The following is a 20,554-nucleotide window of genomic DNA, read 5'->3' as shown; positions in this document are numbered from 1 at the left end:
TTGCCAGGATATACTTACATTTTAGTGGGTAGACAGAGGTATTTTACCTAGTAAATGATAGTGGTATAGCTTTTAAAGTATTTGATTTGAAATTAATCAGAGCGATAAAATCATCTTCACTAACATTTTTATTGTAATGACTTATTGGCAAGGAGTCATCCATTTTACTGGTTATAATGGCCTTTTAGAGTGATTTAAACTGGTAAAAGTCAGTACAGTTCAGTAGAATGACTGCAATAGGGATTATATTCTTTATTTTAGATGAGGATGGAGGGGGGGGGGACAAAGTGAACTGGTACCTTCCAGATCCTGATTGGCTGAACACACCTGATCCAGGTATCAGCAGTGAGTAAGGCAGGGACAGTTGGAAAAACAAAGAGGACAGTGTGGGAACCACTGCTGAGGGATAATTACACACTGAGCAGTTATGACAGGGCTGCCTGACCACAGCCACCTTTGGCATGAATTCAGTTTATTCATTTACAGTTGAAGTTATTACCACTGACGTAAGCGGCGGATTTAATGTGCATTTTCACACTTTATGACAGTTTAATCCCTGAAAAAGCAGCTGTATGTGAAGACGACCTGGGAAACAGGCTGTTAAAACGTGAAGCTATGATTAATATAAAGTCGGCGACTGAAAACAGACTTTACTGTTGGGGTACTTGTCAAAGGTTACCACATTAACTAACTTCAGATAGTAATAAATAGTCATTTTAACTAGTCACTGTTGCACAGCCCTCACAAAACACCCCGAAAATGATTTTGTCAGTATAGCGTTAAAGTAAAATTATTATCCAGTTGCCAGGAAACCTGCCAGAAATCATGTCGTCGCCAACCCTGTGGACCTTGAACTTGAGATGGTGTCTAATCATAAACGAACACACTTTCAGGTGTAACAGCTGGCCCTGTACACAAAATCTACTCATCTGATCTCACTGGCAGTGTGTCAAAGCCATTAGTGGTTTCAAGAGAGATTAAAAGGGAATTAAGTAATTTATAGAGCTCTTTTGAGAAGCAGAGGGAAATGATGAGAGCTTACCTTAAATGAAGTGAAGCCAGTGAGCTTGTCAAGGCAGGAGTCCCCACTCTGTTCTTCTCACTGCAATTCAAAAAGAGTAGAATCATTGAATCAAATGTGCCCCAAAACAAAACACACTATCATTCAGCTGTTATGTGTCCGATTCTTATGTATGTAAAGTTTTCAGAGCTGGACGTCTCACTTCCAAGTCAGTTCTACTTTTTTTTTTTTAACTATGCACATAACCATCATGCTCATTGTGCAGCAGTTATTTTTCTACCACCACAAAACAAAGTGGAAAAAAAAAAAAAACCCAAAACAAGTGAACCCAGAAACCTATATTTACATTTCCTCTATGTAGTGACATTCAAGTCACACAAAGACAATGAAATAATTCATTGTATAAATGAATAAAGATACTGAGGCCGACAAGAACTCGAGTGTGTCAGAGAACAATAACAGAAAGAAGTGACAGTTTTCTAATTTACTCAGTGGTAAATGTCAGTAATTGTGACACATTAATTTGAAATCCAACCCATTAAGTTGTTCTTAGTGAATGACTAAAAGCTTTTCAGTTTTATTTTGACATAAGCATGTTCTGGAAAAGAGCGGCTGGCTCCTTTAATTAGTCTGCGCCGTGCGTTCGTGCTCAACCAGTGGCTTCTTGTGCGAGAGTGAAACCAGTCAGTCATGAAGTGAGTGGCACAGTTCGGTGCTGGCCTCATCTTTTCCCAAACAAAGTGCAAAACAACAGGCTGTTCTGGTCCAGTGAATCAGTCACTTTTACTTCATCCAGAGTTCATTTATGACTGATACTAATGGAAGCTCGTACAGTCTGTGATGACGCTCGCTTGCAAAACCCCTGAAATCTCTGTGGATATTCTAATGGTTTTGAAATTGTGTCTCATTAAGCTAATCACTCCTCTACACTATGCTTCGATGGTGATTTTCTTCTATTAAATGAACATCATTATACCATACTTGCTTGTGATGCCTCATAGATACATCCTGTTGCCTAAATTTGCATCCACTGGCTCAAAGAACTGTCAAAGTGACAGATTCAACAAACCCAAACCAAGCTTTAAACTATCCCCTCAAAAACTATAAAAGACAACACACACACACACACACACACACACACCTGTGCATATGTAATCTAACAGTATCAGGTCCATAATGTGGACCTATGCCGCTGTATGTTTGCTGAAAGTGCACCCTTAGTTTTGAGGCCATTATTTCCCTCCGGCAGTAGAAGGTGTCACTGTCGCTGCATCTGGCAGGATGATGACTGATGTCATCTCTGTCCTGCCTTCACTCTTAAAATTCATTCATCCAATATTCGTGCTCAGTCACGCTCCTTTGCTTGTTCTTAATAGAACGATACACTCAGGAGAAACTCTGCATAAATCACCGTTTGCTTTTTTTTTTTTTTGCCTTTCCCTCCGACTCTCCGTCTCTTTGTGAAGTCTTGGTAATGTGCTGTCTTCAGATGTGGTTGTTATTCTGGACTATAATTTAACTATCTTGTGCGTTCATGTTCTCACGCAGGATGTTTTTTATAGAAAGCCTTTGTTTTCTGTCCTCGGTGGACATCTATGGACGCAAACCATCACTCATCAATTCAGCTCAGTATTGATTGGCTTTGTTTCCTTTCTTGTTTTGTGTAAACAATCTGTGGGTAGCTTTTGTCAGAAAGCCCTGGGATATAAAACCTGTCCTTGGGTACCTGAGACTTTTTTATGTTCTAGATGTGTCCTGTACAATAAATCACAAATTAGGACAGGAGGTAATGGAACATCTTCATCTTACATATTTGTCTTTCAGCAGCCACAAGTTGAAAACTGCCGAAGTAAGGTGGCAATATTACACTCAGCACCCCATCTTGACAGAAAAAAACAGAAATGTAGAAATGTTTGCAAATTTATTAAAAAAGAAAAACTGAAATATCACATGGTCATAAGTATTCAGACCCTGTGCTCAGTATTGAGTAGAAGCACCTTTTGAGCTAGTACAGCCATGAGTCTTCTTGGGAATGATGCCACAAGTTTTTCACACCTGGATTTGGGGATCCTCTGCCATTCTTCCTTGCAGATCCTCTCCAGTTCCGTCAGGTTGGATGGTGAACGTTGGTGGACAGCCATTTTCAGGTCTCTCCAGAGATGCTCAATTGGGTTTAGGTCAGGGCTCTGGCTGGGCCAGTCAAGAACGGTCACAGAGTTGTTCCGAAGCCACTCCTTTGTTATTTTAGCTGTGTGCTTAGGGTCATTGTCCTGTTAAAAGGTGAACCTTCGGCCCAGTCTGAGGTCCTGAGCACTCTGGAAGAGGTTTTCTTCCAGGATATCTCTGTACTTGGCCGCATTCATCTTTCCTTCAATTTCAACCAGTCGTCCTGTCCCTGCAGCTGAAAAACACCCCCACAACATGATGCTCCCACCACCATGTTTCACTGTAGGGATTGTATTGGGCAGGTGATGAGCAGTGCCTGGTTTTCTCCACACATACCACTTAGAATTAACGCCAAAAAGTTCAATCTTGGTCTCATCAGACCAGAGAATCTTATTCCTCATAGTCTGGGAGTCCTTCATGTGTTTTTTGACAAACTCTATGCAGGCTTTCATGTGTCTTGCACTGAGGAGAGGCTTCCGTCGGGCCCCTCTGCCATAAAGCCCCGACTGGTGGAGGGCTGCAGTGATAGTTGACTTTGTGGAACTTTCTCCCATCTCCCTACTGCATCTCTGGAGCTCAGCCACAGTGATCTTTGGGTTCTTCTTTACCTCTCTCACCAAGGCTCCTCTCCCATGATTGCTCAGTTTGGCTGGACGGCCAGGTCTAGGAAGAGTTCTGGTCGTCCCAAACTTTTTCCATTTGAGGATTATGGAGGCCACTGTGCTCTTAGGAACCTTGAGTGCTGCAGAAATTCTTTTGTAACCTTGACCAGATCTGTGCCTTGCCACAATTCTGTCTCTGAGCTCCTTGGGCAGTTCCTTCGACCTCATGATTCTCATTTGCTCTGACATGCACTGTGAGCTGTAAGGTCTTATATAGACAGGTGTGAGCCTTTCCTAATCAAGTCCAATCAGTTTAATTAAACACAGCTGGACTCCAATGAAGGAGCAGAACCATCTCAAGGAGGATCAGAAGAAATGGACAGCATGTGAGTTAAATATGAGTGTCACTGCAAAGGGTCTGAATACTTATGACCATGTGATATTTCAGTTTTTCTTTTTTAATAAATTTGCAAAAATTTCTACATTTCTGTTTTTTTCTGTCAAGATGGGGTGCTGAGTGTACATTAATGAGAAATAAAATGAACTTTTTTGATTCATGTCTTTTTCAGGTGGGCTTCAGGCCGCTCACACCGTCCCCTCAAATATAAAGCTTTATTTCACCCGTACTGTGGTTTTTACTTCTCAAGAAAGTGCTGGCAATAAGCATTTGTATGACAAACACAACAGTCGGCCACAGAAGAGCAACAGGAATGAAAGCCCACCAACTGTGGTCTATACTGCTCAGAGAGGAAGAACAAACAGACTGATAGGCAGATGGAGAGAAATAGGCTGGCAGCAAAAGAGGCAGGGGGAATAGTGTATTGATTCACAGCATGTGTGGGTGAACAGAGAGACAATGATGGGGAGAAAGAGTTGGGAGAAAAGAAAAAACTGAGAACACCATATGACTATTAGACTAAAAAGAACAATGTATTAGACAATATGTTTGCAGATATGAGGTCAGATGATACATTCATGGCTAAAATATAAGATACTCTAAGGGAAGTGAGGATATTTTTGGAAAAGCTTAGTGCTCCTGCTAATATCACTACCTGCTCAGAGTCACATACCATTATTAATATTTAATTCACCTCCGTGTTCAATGAGCCACAGTAAATGCAGAGGACGTGTTTACCCAAAATACTGTGTTGCTGCGAGTCTGTTAAAATATATCCCTTATTCCTACATTTAAAGACTGAGCAAAATAAAATCCAATAAACAACCTGTAGTTCAGCCTGTTCTTCACTCCACCTAATGGTTTATCAGGCTGTTTGCATGCTGAGTGAGTTTCTCATTTTACTTTTAAAAATCCACTCAGATCCTCCTTTGAAAATCAATAAGATCTCATTGTGTGATTCCATGAGTGTATTGCCTTTGACGACAAGAACGCTTTCCTTTGTTCTTGATAGAGGGGAAAAACAAAACTTTTTTCAAGTGTGTTTTATGTGAGTTAATAGCAATAAGACATTTGGGATTATTGTTTGAGTCTCTGAGAAACAATTCCTTTAATGTTAAGCCTGTGTGTTTCATCAGTCAGTGAAGCTAAATTTGCTGATTTGGAAGGAATTGCAGATGAAAGTGGATAAAAGCTGCTGAAATGAGCTGCTCAGACACAAAAGCCAGACAGAGTCACATTCTCACACTCAAGGACAGAAACTTGGTTCTTTAACAGAGAAGGATTTCATAGCCGTTTATTCACTTAAGCTCTCTACACTTTAAGCAGATTTACTGTGAAATTGAGTCACTCAGACTCAGAGCTGCTAACCCAAGATGAATTTTCATCAGTTTGGGGTTTTACTTAGTGTCTCATTACAGTCAAAATCCTGTTTTAGCAGCTTTTTGCAGTCGAAGACAAATTCAATTCTGAGAGAAAATGTGAACTTATGCCACTAAAATATCAAGAACCTCCAAACAAACCCAGACCTTCTAGACCCCAGAAGTGCCAGGAAATAAACTTAGTGCCTGTGCAGAAATATGGAGCTTAGTTAAATTTAAATCAGGAAGGTTAGTTTACAGATCAAATAACTTTCAATCCACCTATGCTGCCTGAAATGAGTCTTTTATATTTAAAGTACAGTGCATGTTGAATTTGCCTTTTTTTCCTATATCTTGTCCTATTTAAAAAAGAAAGAACAGCCTTTTTATACTTCAGAAGCCTGAGAGACTTGTCAGATTTTACATAATTCATACTACTCTGAGTTCGTGGCTTTATTTGCAAAATCTTGAATAAGTCAGTCACAGAAATGTTCTTTCACTGGGACTACATGGTTTCTTCATTTGCAAACATTTAAAACTTCACCGTTCTAAATGAGGTTCAGGAATTTTGAATTAGGCAAACAGACTCACGATAAATTAGACAGGAGCAGGAGGAGCAAACAAGATGAAGTAACACCGTGAGAGGATGCAGACCACACGTCCAACCAGAGTGCGTCCACTATAACTATGTGCCCCCAATATTTAATAAAGCCTTAATACAGTCTCAAACCTCATTAGTCGTTCTTTCCTTCTCCGAATGAACAAGTACAGGTTTAAGCTCACACACTCTTTGTATGGCTGCTTGTCCTGAAAGTCAATTAGGTCGGACACTAAACAGTTTTACACAATCACTGCTGTGAATCAGTGACTGAACAAATATTGGACACACTTTTTTTTATTCATTTCAATGGGAAACTGTTTCCAAACTCCTGACTGATAGTGTGAACTCCCAAAACATCCCGACTTCACAACCTCATTATATGAGCAAGCCAGAGCTACGCACTCCCTTCCCCATCAGCTCCCCGAGACACGTTGTCATTAAAAGAAGAAAACTAACCTACTGAAACAAGAAAAGTATCTTGTTATAATGAGACACAGAATCAATCTTTACTCTGTGCGGCAGCGTGTACACGTGTAGCTCACGACCATGTTTGTGAAACTAACATCTCCTCCTGTAAACGATTCTGGTCTGTCAGCTCTCAGCTGGCCAGCAGGTGTCACAGTTGTGTAAGGATTTATTCAAATTCAGCTGCAGGAGAGCAGCCAGTGTCAGGCCATTAGTGTTTGTGGCTGTGTATGAGCATGAATGTACCCAGTCTGGCATGTTTCCACTGAATAGCATTATCTGGAGTAAAGCTGATACTGCAAAAGCAGCTATGAAATATAGAATTTTGTGAATGTGCATGTGTTTATGTGCATGTGGATGTTTTATCCACAGCAGTTGGCCAGTTGGCACAGTAGCAGAGGAAGATAAAGGAGGAAGAACAAGAGAACGAGAAGTTGTGTGATGTTAGGACGGTGCTTCATTAGCTGAGGGCCGCTCCCACTTTTCTCCCTGATTCAGCTGTTACCATCTTTGCCCACACACACACACACACACACACACACACTCCTGCTGCCTGCCTCCTCTCATCCAGCTCTACAGGAGCATTCAGTAACAGAGAGGGCCAAGAGAAGCTAAACACATCAGCCAAGATGTGGCTGCATCCAGCTCTCAGTATGTCTAAGCCAGTCAGAATCATTTACTTTATATCTCTTGTGTTTCTGCATCTGTCAAATTTCTTCGTCTCTTCTTTCTCTAAGACGTCAAGTGCTCTGTGTTTATGTCTCCAAGGTTTCATCTGCTCTGTTTTCGAGGACCACTGCACTTCAAAACACTCCCCCAGCATCTACTGAATCAGCTGATTTGGAAAGTACACAGAACGAGAGAAAGAAATAAAAATAACATACTGAATTTCCCATTTCAATTACAAATCGCCTCGTAAGAGAATAGGTTTAGTTATTTAAGTGGATCTGTGTCAGTCCACCATGTTGGTTCAAACACATAACTAAACAGCTTTTTGATGGAGAAAGAACCTTAATCAGGTTGGCATTTTCGTTTTTTTAATTATATGTCGTCTTTCTTTCCTCAATTATACGTCTTGAAACTATTGAATTGATTTCGAATAAAAAGTAGGACAAATATCCGTGGTGCTAGTTCTTGTATGATATGTTAAAAGTTGATTAAGCTTTAGAAACAAGTCAAAATGACACAATACAATTCAGCAGGGACACTAACTACAAAAGGACCATAGAGTTAAATGCCTCACTAAACCTGACAATTATAAACTGCATGCAGGTACTTTACTGGGCTGTTGTATCAGACAGCATTAGTTTTAACTATGTGAACCTAACAACTGTCAATTGAGAGTTACTCAGTGTATAGATTCAATTCTTAGGTCACAAAATATAAATAGTTAGAATAACGACAGCAAAAGCAATACTTAAATAGGATTTAGTGGAGAACTGTGAGAGCTTTGTTGAGAACAGCCCAGACTGCTCTCAACTTTCTGAATTGATTTTATAATGTTAAATCTCACTCCTTCCATTGCCCAGAGGTATTGATCTGTTTTGATCTCTGCCTTAAAGTAAATGTCACTCCAGTCCAGCAGAGGACAGAAGGCCAGACATCTGCACTGTCAGAAGAGACCTCATTACAGGTGTGTGTGGGTGGAGAGCCTGTAGTGTCCCCTAAAGGAAAACAACAGGATTGCCAATAAATGCAAACACTTTGAGTATGCACCATCCAATCCATTGTGAAATCCATCACAACTAATCATTAATATATATATATATATATATATATATATATATACAGCTTTCTTGTTTAAATACAGTGAAAACCTCAACCTTAATACTTTAATGCAAGTAAGGACTGTTAATAGTGAATAGTTAGGCAGACAGCTAGTTTACACATGTATGTAGATTAATTATTTTGTCTTATTTGTTGATATGTGATGTTTATCCAATCAGCAGTCTAACCACTTCATTCAGTACATGTGACTGACTAAATGACTATGTATAGTCACAACAGGAGTTATGTAGGTAATACATCAATATGAATATAAATGGGTGGATTAAAGCTCAGAGTAAATTGCACATAGATTCTTTCCTAAGAAGTGTAGAAACTGCTGATGGGGAAAAGTATTTATCAAGCATCGCAAAATCGCAGGAATCGCACTGAAAGTTAGGACTAAAAATACTCCTACCTGAGAATAGCAACTTAAAAGTAATGAATAAAGCTTCGCACTACTTCAGCGAGGAGTAGGACTACTAGAAAAACAGGTGGCGTCACAGTTTTACGACAATCCGAGCAGCAAAGTACACGTAGAGACGTGTTGTAGTTTGTTTAGAAATTGATGTTTGTACTTTTAGTCTGTAAAACTTAAATGCCAAAGTCAGGGGCAGTTTTCGAGTGAAAGCTTAAAAACTTATTTATCCGCAACGAGAGCCCAGATAAGAGAAAGTAGCACAATTATTAAAATACTGAATACATCAGTGATGACCACTTCAGTCAAATACCAACCCAAATCACAAATACATCTAAAGGATGTGTTTTTTTGGACAGCCAAATGTCTGACACTCCAGGTTGTATTCTATTAATGGATGTGGCCTCGTCCGAGTAACAGGCCTGGCCAGGGTGGAAAGGTTCAGTGACCTACCACCATGATGCCACATAGTAGTTCACACACAGCGAAACATCTTACTGATTCCTGTGTCTTTAAGAGGCTGGAGACACAAATTCACACAAACTTTTTCACCTTGAACCAGTTGTTATTAACAACAAGTCTGGAATCTCTAGAGCTGAAAGTCACATCTGATAACTGAAATGGCAAACAAGGATGACCCAAGCACAGACGTACGACAACAGCTGGACCGACGCAGTAAAAGATAAACTTTAACATAGAAAGTAATAGGCTTCTGACAGTTCAGTCAAACAAAACCGGGCAATGGTAGAACAGGAGGTAAAGACAGGAAACATGCTGAGCTTGACAACCAGCAGGCAAGTAATCGTAAAATAAGCCAATCTGGGAGAACTGATGAAAGGCAGAGTCTGTACCAAAACAGATACTGCCTGCAATTCAAAGCAATGCAAACTGGCAAAATGACAAGGAAGTCGTGGCTTGAATGTTATTGCTAAGAAAGAACAATGAACACTCAGGCAGTGAACATGTGGCCAACAGCTACAATACAGCTGGGGAAGTCATGAGGAAATAAGAACCAGGTGTGCAGTTGGGCAGGTCAAAGTCAGGTGATCAGGAATGGATGCAGTCAGGAGACATCATTATAAATACCCTGCAAAAATGCCTAACAGACTTTACAACAGAAAAATATATTTTAATAAGCAGAGAACAGAATTACTGCAAATATGACATCAATAGAAAATGCAAACTTCTTCATGGGTGACTTCACTTGGTGAATGTGAAGGAGAGGATGTGGCAGATTTAAAGAGAGGAGACATTATTAATGTGATGTGTCCTTCACCTAATGACAGTACTTTAGTGAGGCTGTGTAAATCAGAGATGGTTGAGTTATGCTGCTCACAGCCACTAAGTGATGGGGATAATACTGGGCTTTCTCAGTGACTGTGTTTGTATCCTTCAAAAAATTTCCATTACCAGTAGCTTTAACGAAAAAAAAAAAAAAAAAAAACATTAGTGTGATAAACCCTTGAGAAATAAGGACTTTACGACATCTTCAAGCTGAGATTTTAGACCTGGCTATAACAAAGTTATTCAAACTTGTTTGAATACTGCCTGCAATTCAAACATACATTGACTTCATCTTATTTGCATATTTCCTGTGTTTAGTGTATTTCAAAGTTTCGAACATGGATTCTTTATCAAGTGCATAGCCCTTGTTCTTCTGCAATCGCTCTCTGTCTCACGTTTAATCAGTCCACTAGGCAGTTGCCTCTGCAGGGGACTGTAAATTATTGATACCAGGGCCATGAGGAAAAGGAGGAGAAACAGCAGGAAGAAGGATGGAGGCAAAATGAGTCAGACTTGTTCCCTTAGAGTAATGTAGATGGACAGATAAAGGGGTATGAAAAGAGAAAGACAAGAGACTAGCTAGAGAGAAAGAGAGAGACATTGGAAAAAATTGCTGACTGGAGGTTTCAGGTATAATGAGCTTGGCAGAGGATCTCAGCTCTTTTTTAAAAAAAATCAAAGCCTAGACACAAAGAGTCGTGCTGTGAGGGCTGCTTTAGTCACGGAACTTCAGCAATAAAGTCTTAAACTACCAACATTACAAAACAGTTCCAGCCTGTATATCTATCTTTTATGTTTACTATTTCAATATCAGCGCATTTCAGAAAAAGAATTAAAGTATATAGAATTTTTTTTCTAGATGAGGAGATAGATCCATCTATCATCTATACCCTCTTAGTCCTACCCAGGGTGTTACGCCCCAGCCTAGGGGTTGCCGGAGCGTAACACGATTGTGGAGTTTTTCTCCAAACCTCTTCCACTCTCAACAAACACGGAAAAATACGAAATACAATTAACAAGAAATTTTATTCTGTTGAAACACAGAATACGATACAGAATGGTCAAAACAAACACAAACGCTAATTTAGCCCTATTCAAACAAAAACGCTCCGTGAGCCCTACGATACTATACGAATACTGGAAAACAAACACAAACGCTAAATATAGCCCTATGGTCTCAAACAAACAAAAGATCAAATAACAAAAACGCTAAACAGCCCTATAATAGCTAATCCAAAGAAACAACACAAAATCACAGGTCGGCAGCCTGGAAACTCCTAAAACAAACAGGAGAAAACAAAACACAAACATAACCTACGAATCTAAATATTTCTAATCGAAAACAAAGAAAATTACTATTAACACTAAACCTACAAAACGAAACAAAACCTAATCTCTAACTAACTCACTCGAAATCGAAATCTTTAGCAAATAGCTGGGAATGGCAAAGGTGGGAGAATAGCTCTCTCGAACAACAGTCCGTGGTCTTCTTATGGTCCTTCCTGGAAGTGTTGGGCCAATCCCGGAAGTCCAATCCACGGCTTTCTACTTCCACGCCCACTTCCGCATCCGTCACACACACACACACATGCACACACACGAAATGGGGAGGGGAGAGCCAACAACACACCAACAAACATAATGACCCCTAGGGTCATAACAAGGGTCACAGGGATCTGCTGGAGCCTATCCCAGCTCTCTCTGGGTGAAAGGCAGGGGTCCACCCTGGACAGGTCCCCAGTCCATCACAGGGCCACATAGAGACAGACAACCTCACACACTCACACTCACTCCTATGGGCAATTTAGAGTCACCAATCAACCTGACATACATGTTTTTGGACTGTGGGAGGAAACCAGAGTACCTGGAGAAAACCCACACAAGCACAGGGAGAACATGCAGACTCCACACAGAAAGGCCCCTGATGGGTTTCAAACCAGGAACCTTCTTGCTGTGAGGCAACAGTGCTAACCACTAAACCACTCATAAAAGCATGAGAATCTCTTTAAGACTCTTTAGAATTGGAGAACATTTATCCTGAGCTCCCTGACTCTGGATATATGTACATTTTTTGAGACCTGGGGTGATTTTTATGCAGAAATGAGCACATTATCTGACTCAAACTGTGAGAATCACACCATTAAATTACTCATTTAAAAGAACAGACATCACAGGATGTGATTACAGGGCATAAAATTAGCAGTAGATACAGAAAACTGACAATAAATGACAGATTTATAGAAACCTACTGACTTGACTTGAGAGTAACAGCAAAATGCCTTTAATTTAGTTTTATTTTGTTTTTAATGGGGAAAAAACAGCTAATTAAAATCAAAATCAGCAGAAGAACACAGCTTGGGACAAATAGACATTATACCTGTCAACTCCCAGATGACATCAGGGCAAAACACGGTCAATAGCTAAAGGCGAATAAACCGAAGCAACACGCAGGGACAGCGAGAGATTTTAGTGTAGTTATTGAGCTGGAAACTAACCATGTGTGTTGGAACGAATATCTAAAATCAGGCCCCCGAGGGCAGATGGAGAAATAAAGGGTAGACAATATCAGCTAAGGCTTCCACACTACCTAATGCAATATGGAGCTATCCACAATAACTGTCACATGTAAGAGACTAATGGAGGCAATTCCTTTTATTCTAAGGCTGATTTTTTTTTTCCCCCCTTGTATGGAGCAATTAATCACCATCCAACAGCATTTGATAATCAAAGAAAAAGAATAATCCTCAATTTTTTTCATTTGAGTCATTGTGGTTTTCATAAAAATTAGGACGCGAGGAAGAATATATAAGAAAAAATATAAAACCAGCAACAGCTTTTACCATCTCTACCAGCCACTATATATGGAGACACACAGTGGATTAATTTGTTAACATAGCAAATGTTACAACACTGAAAACTGCCTAGACAGGAGTAATTTTCTTTTTCCAGGAGTGATGCTTCCCAGTCAAAGATTATGCTCATTCTTATTTCGAGGATTTTTAAAATGGATTACCCCATACAATTTTTATCTGCAGTCTATAGGATAGGCTTAAACCATTTCAAAGCCTTCAGGCTTAACATCTCTGTCCAGAGTGTAATGGTAATTGAAGTCAAACATGGTACATATTTCTCATATAACCCATTCAATGCCTTCTACATAGATTCCTTACACTGTTTTGCTGAAAACTATAATGATAAGATGCCTATAGAGACCAAAATGGAAATCGTGCACATATATTTAAATATAATTGGTATATATATATATATATTTATATTATTTTTATCTGATCTCAAACATTTTTTGAATATTTGAATATTTAAAAACCTTGGAGATTGCTTAAAGCATGCTCTGAGGACTTTTCTTATAAAGACATGTAGTTCTTCTCTTCTAAGACATTTGCAAAGCCAACTCTTAAACAATTTTAATCATGCACTCTCCTCTTTACTTCCTCATCTTCACTAAAGCTGTAGTCTACATATAGAAAGTGCTATGCAAATAATTTAATCAAACACTGTTTCCACTGTATTCGCTTTATAGCATGGACAACCACCATGTGCAGGTAGAGGATTAGGTAGGAGGTTGGCATGACCTCAGTGTTACTGATGTCTGTGTAAACTCTGCAGTCTGGTGAATGTAAAAACCCAGCAATTTCTCCTCGCTGATGCAGATCAGAGTGAGGACTCATTAAATAGAGTCACCTTGCCTCTATAATCAATAATTACAGACAAGAAGTATTCAGACCCCTTCACTTTTTGGACCTTTTTGTCTTTGTTGGTAATTCTGTGTAGAATAATGGGCAAACATGAGAATGTGCAAAAAGTGAAGGGCTTTGATTATTTCTGACTGTAATGGTGTTCAGTCACTGCCAAATTGATCTCCATATTTTCCATTTGTATTTGTAATACTACATTTACCACTGCTAAAACACTGACCACAATAACAGCATCAGGTAAATAGGAAACATGTACATGTATATGGTAAATATGGTAAATTTCTCATGATCTTTCCGAGCTTCTTGCAGCTCCACGTCTCCATGGCCCTTATTGAAGTGGGTCCTGCAGATGAAGGATGTGTCTGGCTGCACTCCAGGATTTTTGCAGCTTGTTACTTTGATTAATGCTCAATAGCTAATCAGTAAAGTTAATTCTCCTGGGTGTGAAATGAAACCAGTCACCTGAAGAAGAACAGGCACATAAGCATGTGTGCACTTGCAGATATTTATGCTTGAACACTAAGCTAGTAGTTCAGTGCCTTTTTAATTTACATAGTGGGTTTTTGTTTTTGTTTTGTTTTTTTACAGGCTATTTCTACAAAAAACTAAAGTGGATTTTTAATAAAAAACTAAAGTGGATTTTTAGTACATGAATACATGTAACATACACAGCTTGTGAATGACTGGATTATAGAGAGTTGACTTGGTTTAGGGTTAGTGTAAAGGTTCTGGTTACCACAAGCAAGTTAAGGTTAGGGTAAGTCTCCAGGAAAATCAGTGTAAGTGAATATTAAATGCCCTGTAAATTTGAAAAGGCACTGAACTACAAGGTTAATTAAGTGTTTAATTGGGAATTTAAGCATGTGTATACATGGAGCCATCCTTTATATCAAATGCAAGACATAAATATCTTTCTGTGTGACTCGGTGAATGTCTTTCTTTCAACTCACTGAAAACTTTGTAATAAACAATAAATAAATAAAAGTCAGACTATGTTTCTATTTTAGATACAAGACTTTTTTTTGCTTTTCTTTAGCAGTCGACTGGTTGCTGCTCATTCTTTAAGTGCTGATTTATAAACAGATTAGAGAAAAAGAGTGACAAACAAAATTTTATTATTTTTATGGAGCAGAATTTTAGTTTTTGTATTTTTACAATAATAATCATCTCACATTGTATTCCTCTCTGTAACCTAATCACTGGTTTGGGAACTACATTTTTCCTGTTACTATCCCTGCACTCTATCACACACGTAATGGGTTTTTCTTCATGTGGAGTTAATATAAAGGCTATGATTTATAGATATATGTATATTCTACACATCTGGCCCCAGGTCTCACACTAACGAGGAACCTCTATGGTCCTAATTAAACAGGACCACGATGCCGAGTAAAGTAGCTCCACCGAGAAAACTTTTACATGTGAAGTTTGAGTGTGGCAGTTATGATCATAGTGAATATTCTCCTCACTTTTTTCCAAATAAAGTTAATTTTTAATCCTATGAGTGATATTTTTACAGTCATGCTTTACAACGCACCACTTTTAATTATTTTTTTAAAAGTTAACTTTTCCTTTTTTTTTTTTAAAGAAAACTGACTGAACATCACGAGTCGGCTGTAATTATCATTTATTAGCCACGCTGCTTTTTTTTTTTTTAAATCATAAAACCCACCTTAGTTTTCCAGCTGAAAAGGCCCATTTAAACGTATGGTACAGGTGATTTTACAGTAGATTTAATACATGGCTTAGCTCCACTAGGGAGTGGAGGTGAGGAGTGGTGGTGCAATGCAATTCTGTATATGAATTTAAATATAACATACTTGTTCCATGTGTAAACTGTATTTAGTTTTTCATTAACTCCTGGATATTATCCTCACCTTAAAGATTTTGCTTTCTCATAATATGGACTGTAATTACTTTGAAAGGAATCAGGAGATTGGTGTCATTTTGTTTGTATCCTTTTCTTCCTTCTCGGCTTATAATGTAATTATAGTCCCATTTTGCTAATTGTGTTGTCCATATTAATTTCTGCATGGTGATGTTCTTGTTCCAGAGCAGAGTGAGTCTTTTAATGATGCTAATGTCAGTAGATGAACCCATGCATGGGCACTTTTAAACTCCGTCTGCGCAGACACTCGGCAAAACAGCCTCTCGTAATATTGCAAGATCCATCCCTCTCATCCTCTCCGCTTTCTGTTTTATCTGCAAAATTAGCAAAGGCGTCGCACTAGTTCTGAGGTTGAGAAGTTATTAAGAGATGACTTTATAACCGTCCCTGCTTTTTAAAATCAAACAAGTCACATTTGAGGGTGAAATAAGAGAGGAAGGCAAAGGAGCTAATGTCAGCTGTGAACCAAAAACAGCACAATCATGCGGTACAAGTGTGCACTCTGGTCTGCTGATCTATCAGGGCGCTCCAGTGAGCTGGAGAATTAAATATGCCCTTCACTTCTGGACAATAGAACAAACAAACAAACAAACAAACAAAAATAATCAGAATCAGTTTCATCACTAAGCACAACAAACATAAAAGAACAGTTTCTGTAGAAAAACACATATAAAGCTTAGCATACTGAGACACAAGGTAGAGGGAGCGTGTAATGAAGTCTCTTACATGTGATACACACATCACACACACACAGAGCTCTATAATAAGATGTGGTTGCCTGTGAAAGCCACAGCAGGAATGATGGATGGTTTACTGCTGGAAAACAACACAGTCTTTTCACATACTTCATCTTCCTCCCATCTGTCTTTCTTTGACCTGCTACTGTACCTTTACTTTCCTCCTTTCCCTTTCAATTGTCCTTTACTTTATTATTTTTTGGCCTTCTACCATCCTTTCCATTTTCCCTCTAACTCCTCTCTACAGTTTTGTTCCTTCTCCTCCATAGCCCCCTCTACCTCATCTTCCTCCAATATGAGCTCAGCCTTTGTGTTCTCCTCTTCATCGGATCGTCCTCATCTGCTGCTGTCATTGTTTTCCTCCACTGACCTCTGCACACTGGACCAAGCTTGTACACTTTACCATCCTTTTTCTCCAACTGCAGTTTCTATTTTAGTTTTGAACCCTGACCCTAATTAAACCCACCAGCTGAATTTTAATAACATTTGGTCCATTTAATGGCCAAGTACAGGGGCTGTTCTCTCTTTCTACAGATGCTTAGTGCAGTGAAACATCTGAGTGTGTTTTTATTTAGAGAAGGATAGCTCAGTCAGCAAAGTGGACTTTAGTGGTGGTGTAACAACAGACACAAAATCAATGGAAGGATATAATTGTAGACAAACGTATGCAGACTGGGTCTCTACACGGCACAAATCGCAGTGAACACAAGCTAAAAATGTTAAATCTTAACAGGAAAAAATGTTTCTTATGACTCTACTGAACAAATGTGCAGAAAGAAAATGAGAGAAAGAAGAAAGGACGGGGATAAAAAAAGTTTGTTGCTCAAGTTACCCAAAATTTATGTTTTAAAAAAAAAAATAAAAAAGTCCCAACTCAAACAAGTGGATCAGCTAATTAATGTAGACGAAGTAAGCAATCATACCCTAAAGATGCACACAAGTGATGAATATTGCCTGAAGGTTCTTCCATAATGGCTAATGTAGCATATTCATACTGACATCTGTTTCTGTGAAGATTAATGAAATTCATTTATTTTGGTTTGCCAAAAATAAATAATTCAACCAGTTTCTGTACTTATTTATCCCGAGATACGCAGCGACCAACTACAGCCACTCCAGGCCTTCTCAATTAACTTTCCAGGTTTCCTGCAGTTCAGCCAAATTTCCTCCCATCTCTTTCTCTTTCACTCTGGAACTGCTGCACATTCCTGCTCTTGCCAACACAATCTTGCAATGATCATCCGTAACTGACTCACTTGCCAGCCAGACAGAAGAAGGCCTTTATGCCCCGAGGCAGGCCTTGAACTCTGTAAACACTGATAGTTTGGGTCAATGAGCTCCACCCTCCTCTTCTTCCTTAGTGGCCTGAAATTAGTGGCCTCTGTTGCAGGGAGCAGTAAATCAATGAATTAAATTACATAATATTTAATGACCTTTGTGGAAACATAATGCCGTTCATTAACTCAGTCCACACTCTTGGAAAGCAGTGAGTATGTTTCTGAATATGTTACTGAACCATTTTCCTGCCTGTGATTTTATTTTCATCAGGAGCACAAGTTAAACTGACTTTATGTGTAAAGGCTTACAGAGGGTCCACTGTGCACCAAAGGGTGCCATAGCTGCTACCCACTGTGGTTACTCTGGGACTCCCAGATCTCTGGGTCCTCTGTCTGGGAGCTGGCCAGGAACCATTAACAAGAATATGACACAACCTGAACAGATGGGACTTGCCACTTGTTTAAACTTAGGCGTTTATTTTATTTTATTCTTTCTGGCTCTTAGTACGGTGATTTTTATCTCAGTGCAGATGTCATGCTGTAGCAGTGGCACCAAGTGATACTGATTAATATTCGCTTGCATAATGTGAGACGTAAATGTAAACATAAAACCTGATTATTGGCCCACAAAATATTTTTAGGGATGACGTATTTAACATGCTTGGATTTGTTAGAGTTTATTTCATTGTGTCTATCAAATCAGTACCACATGACACCAACAGGAACAAACGGGATTCCTTTATTAAATTAGGACAACAGTTCATTTTTGTTATTTCTGCTATTTTGTGATTTGTAACTTTGTGATTAAATCCATCTTTTTATGAGGGTACGTAAAATCACAGACAAACGTGACACTAGAGTGTGTAATAAAAAAAAGACTGTCTAAATCTTAAACTCTGCATCATTACATCACCCCTTTTCACTGGACAGCACATCACACTTGGAAAACAACATCTTTAACACCTTATGGATTAAGGATAGTTAGTTGAAATGAACCTTAAAACAGAATTAATCTAAACAACCAGCAAAGCTTTAAAGATATTACAGCTGATCCTGGTTTTATGCAACACCACCCAAACCCTTCTCAGAGTCCACTCTCAGAGAGCACATTATCATCCATCACTATGAAGAGAACCTGAGATTGCAGTGCTGATGTGTTGCCTTTGCAGCTTATTGATGGCTGACTTTCTCATGTCTGCCTGCCTGACGACACTATCAGAGGGCTGACAACTCATTTGTCTGTTAACCTTGACAAACTTAAAGATGTTTGATTTTTTACCTTTTCAGAATCGCTGTTTTTCACAGCACTGTACTTACAGCCACGTACTGTAGAACAGGGAAGTGCTATAGTGTAATCACAGTGGGCAGCTTCTGTACTGTGCTGTCAGGCTAAGCTGCCCACAGACGTTTCAAATGTAAATAGAAAAGTGTGTAAAGCAATAACTTCAGCAATATTAACATCAGCATGGTGAACAAAACATTGAGCTTTTGTAATACGCTGTGTTTGCCGACTGGTGAAGCTCCGAACTAGCGTCGCCACTTATTCTTTTCCACCGCATGTCATAAACACTGCCTTCCAGTATTTGAAATATGAAATTAAAAAGAGCACATAAATACAAAGACTAAGAATATAACATATATACATATTGATGAAATTGCCCTAAGGGGACTTATTAAGTTACTGACTGAGCTGCAGCTTAATTGGCTGTTAGTTCTCCCAGCTGCCTGCAACCACTTGTTTCCTAATTAGCTTATAAGGTAGAATGTAAAGATTATTTTATATTATTAACCTTTGGGAGATGCAATGTACAGTATGTATTATATATATATATATATATATATATATATTTATTGAGTTTAGTCTCTGACCTCATCACACCCTGCAGACACACAGTATGAGAGTAAACAAGCAACATGATGAGACCAACGTTGAGCAGCAGACTATGTAAGTGGCACACAGTTGTAATTCTTCTTTAAATAGCAAATTCTATTTAGATTCCACCACAAATTTACAGCATCTGGGTTTGGTTTACCATCAGCTCCCAGAACAGGATCTCAGAACAAAATGATAAGTGAGATGGAATAAGAGATGCCTGCTGCTATCAGAGAGAAGCACTTAAAAACAATTATCTTCACAAAAATAGAGTGTCTGCTGTAACACAGCAATAAACATAATATTAGAGGGAAATAATAATTTGAAGTCATTTGTGTGACAGGAGGGAGAAGCTTGCATTTCAAAGTGTTTTGATTTTCACACAGTCAAAGATCTAATGAGGCTGGAAATACAAGACTTTACCTTTAATGAGAAAGTCTCCAAATTAAAAATAGCCTTGTCAGATGTCTCTGTTTTAGCAAACTGAGTCTAATGATTAAAGCTGTGTAGACTCATTGTACTTCTACAATGAATCTGCTTTAGATTACAAACTTAGACTGTATAACTCTGCACAAGTCTCTATATCAACAAGCTGCCTATAAAGCCCACAATGAGGGAATGTATTGTGTACTATACCGTAGGTCTATCACTGCTGACCTTTCCAGTAACTTTAAAAATAAGTTGAAACACACCTCTACTAAGATTTTGTGTTTTATGAGAATATTACAAAAATACTTGAATGAGAAGTACTTGCAAAAAAAAAATGCCCAGGTCTATCTCTGTTTACTTTACAGCCATCTCAAGAACTGTTCGTTTATATTCTTGCTTTGTAATTGCAGGCATTTTATCACGACATGTCATGTTTACAAATCTACCTGTGCTACATTCGTTCCACTGTACAATAAGTGGAAGGGACAAGGCCAAAGACTAGTGAGCATTAAAGCCCAGATCCAAAGAAGCAGCTAAGATCCATGAGTACACCAGGGAGAT

General features: G+C 38.8%; 1 long non-coding RNA gene across 2 annotated transcripts in view; it reads right to left on the bottom strand.

Annotated features, from left to right (window-relative positions):
• Positions 1-20,554, bottom strand: part of LOC113128286 (uncharacterized) — a 60,027-nt gene that overhangs the window by 8,461 nt on the left and 31,012 nt on the right. For both annotated transcript variants that reach the window (XR_003295510.1, XR_003295511.1), the window contains exon 2: positions 1,043-1,102. This is a non-coding gene — a long non-coding RNA (uncharacterized LOC113128286). The remainder of the gene's footprint in view (positions 1-1,042; positions 1,103-20,554) is intronic.

Source organism: Mastacembelus armatus, chromosome 1, assembly GCF_900324485.2.
Source record: "Mastacembelus armatus chromosome 1, fMasArm1.2, whole genome shotgun sequence".
Lineage (NCBI taxonomy): Eukaryota > Metazoa > Chordata > Actinopteri > Synbranchiformes > Mastacembelidae > Mastacembelus > Mastacembelus armatus.
This window is presented reverse-complemented; position numbering and strand designations above follow the sequence as displayed.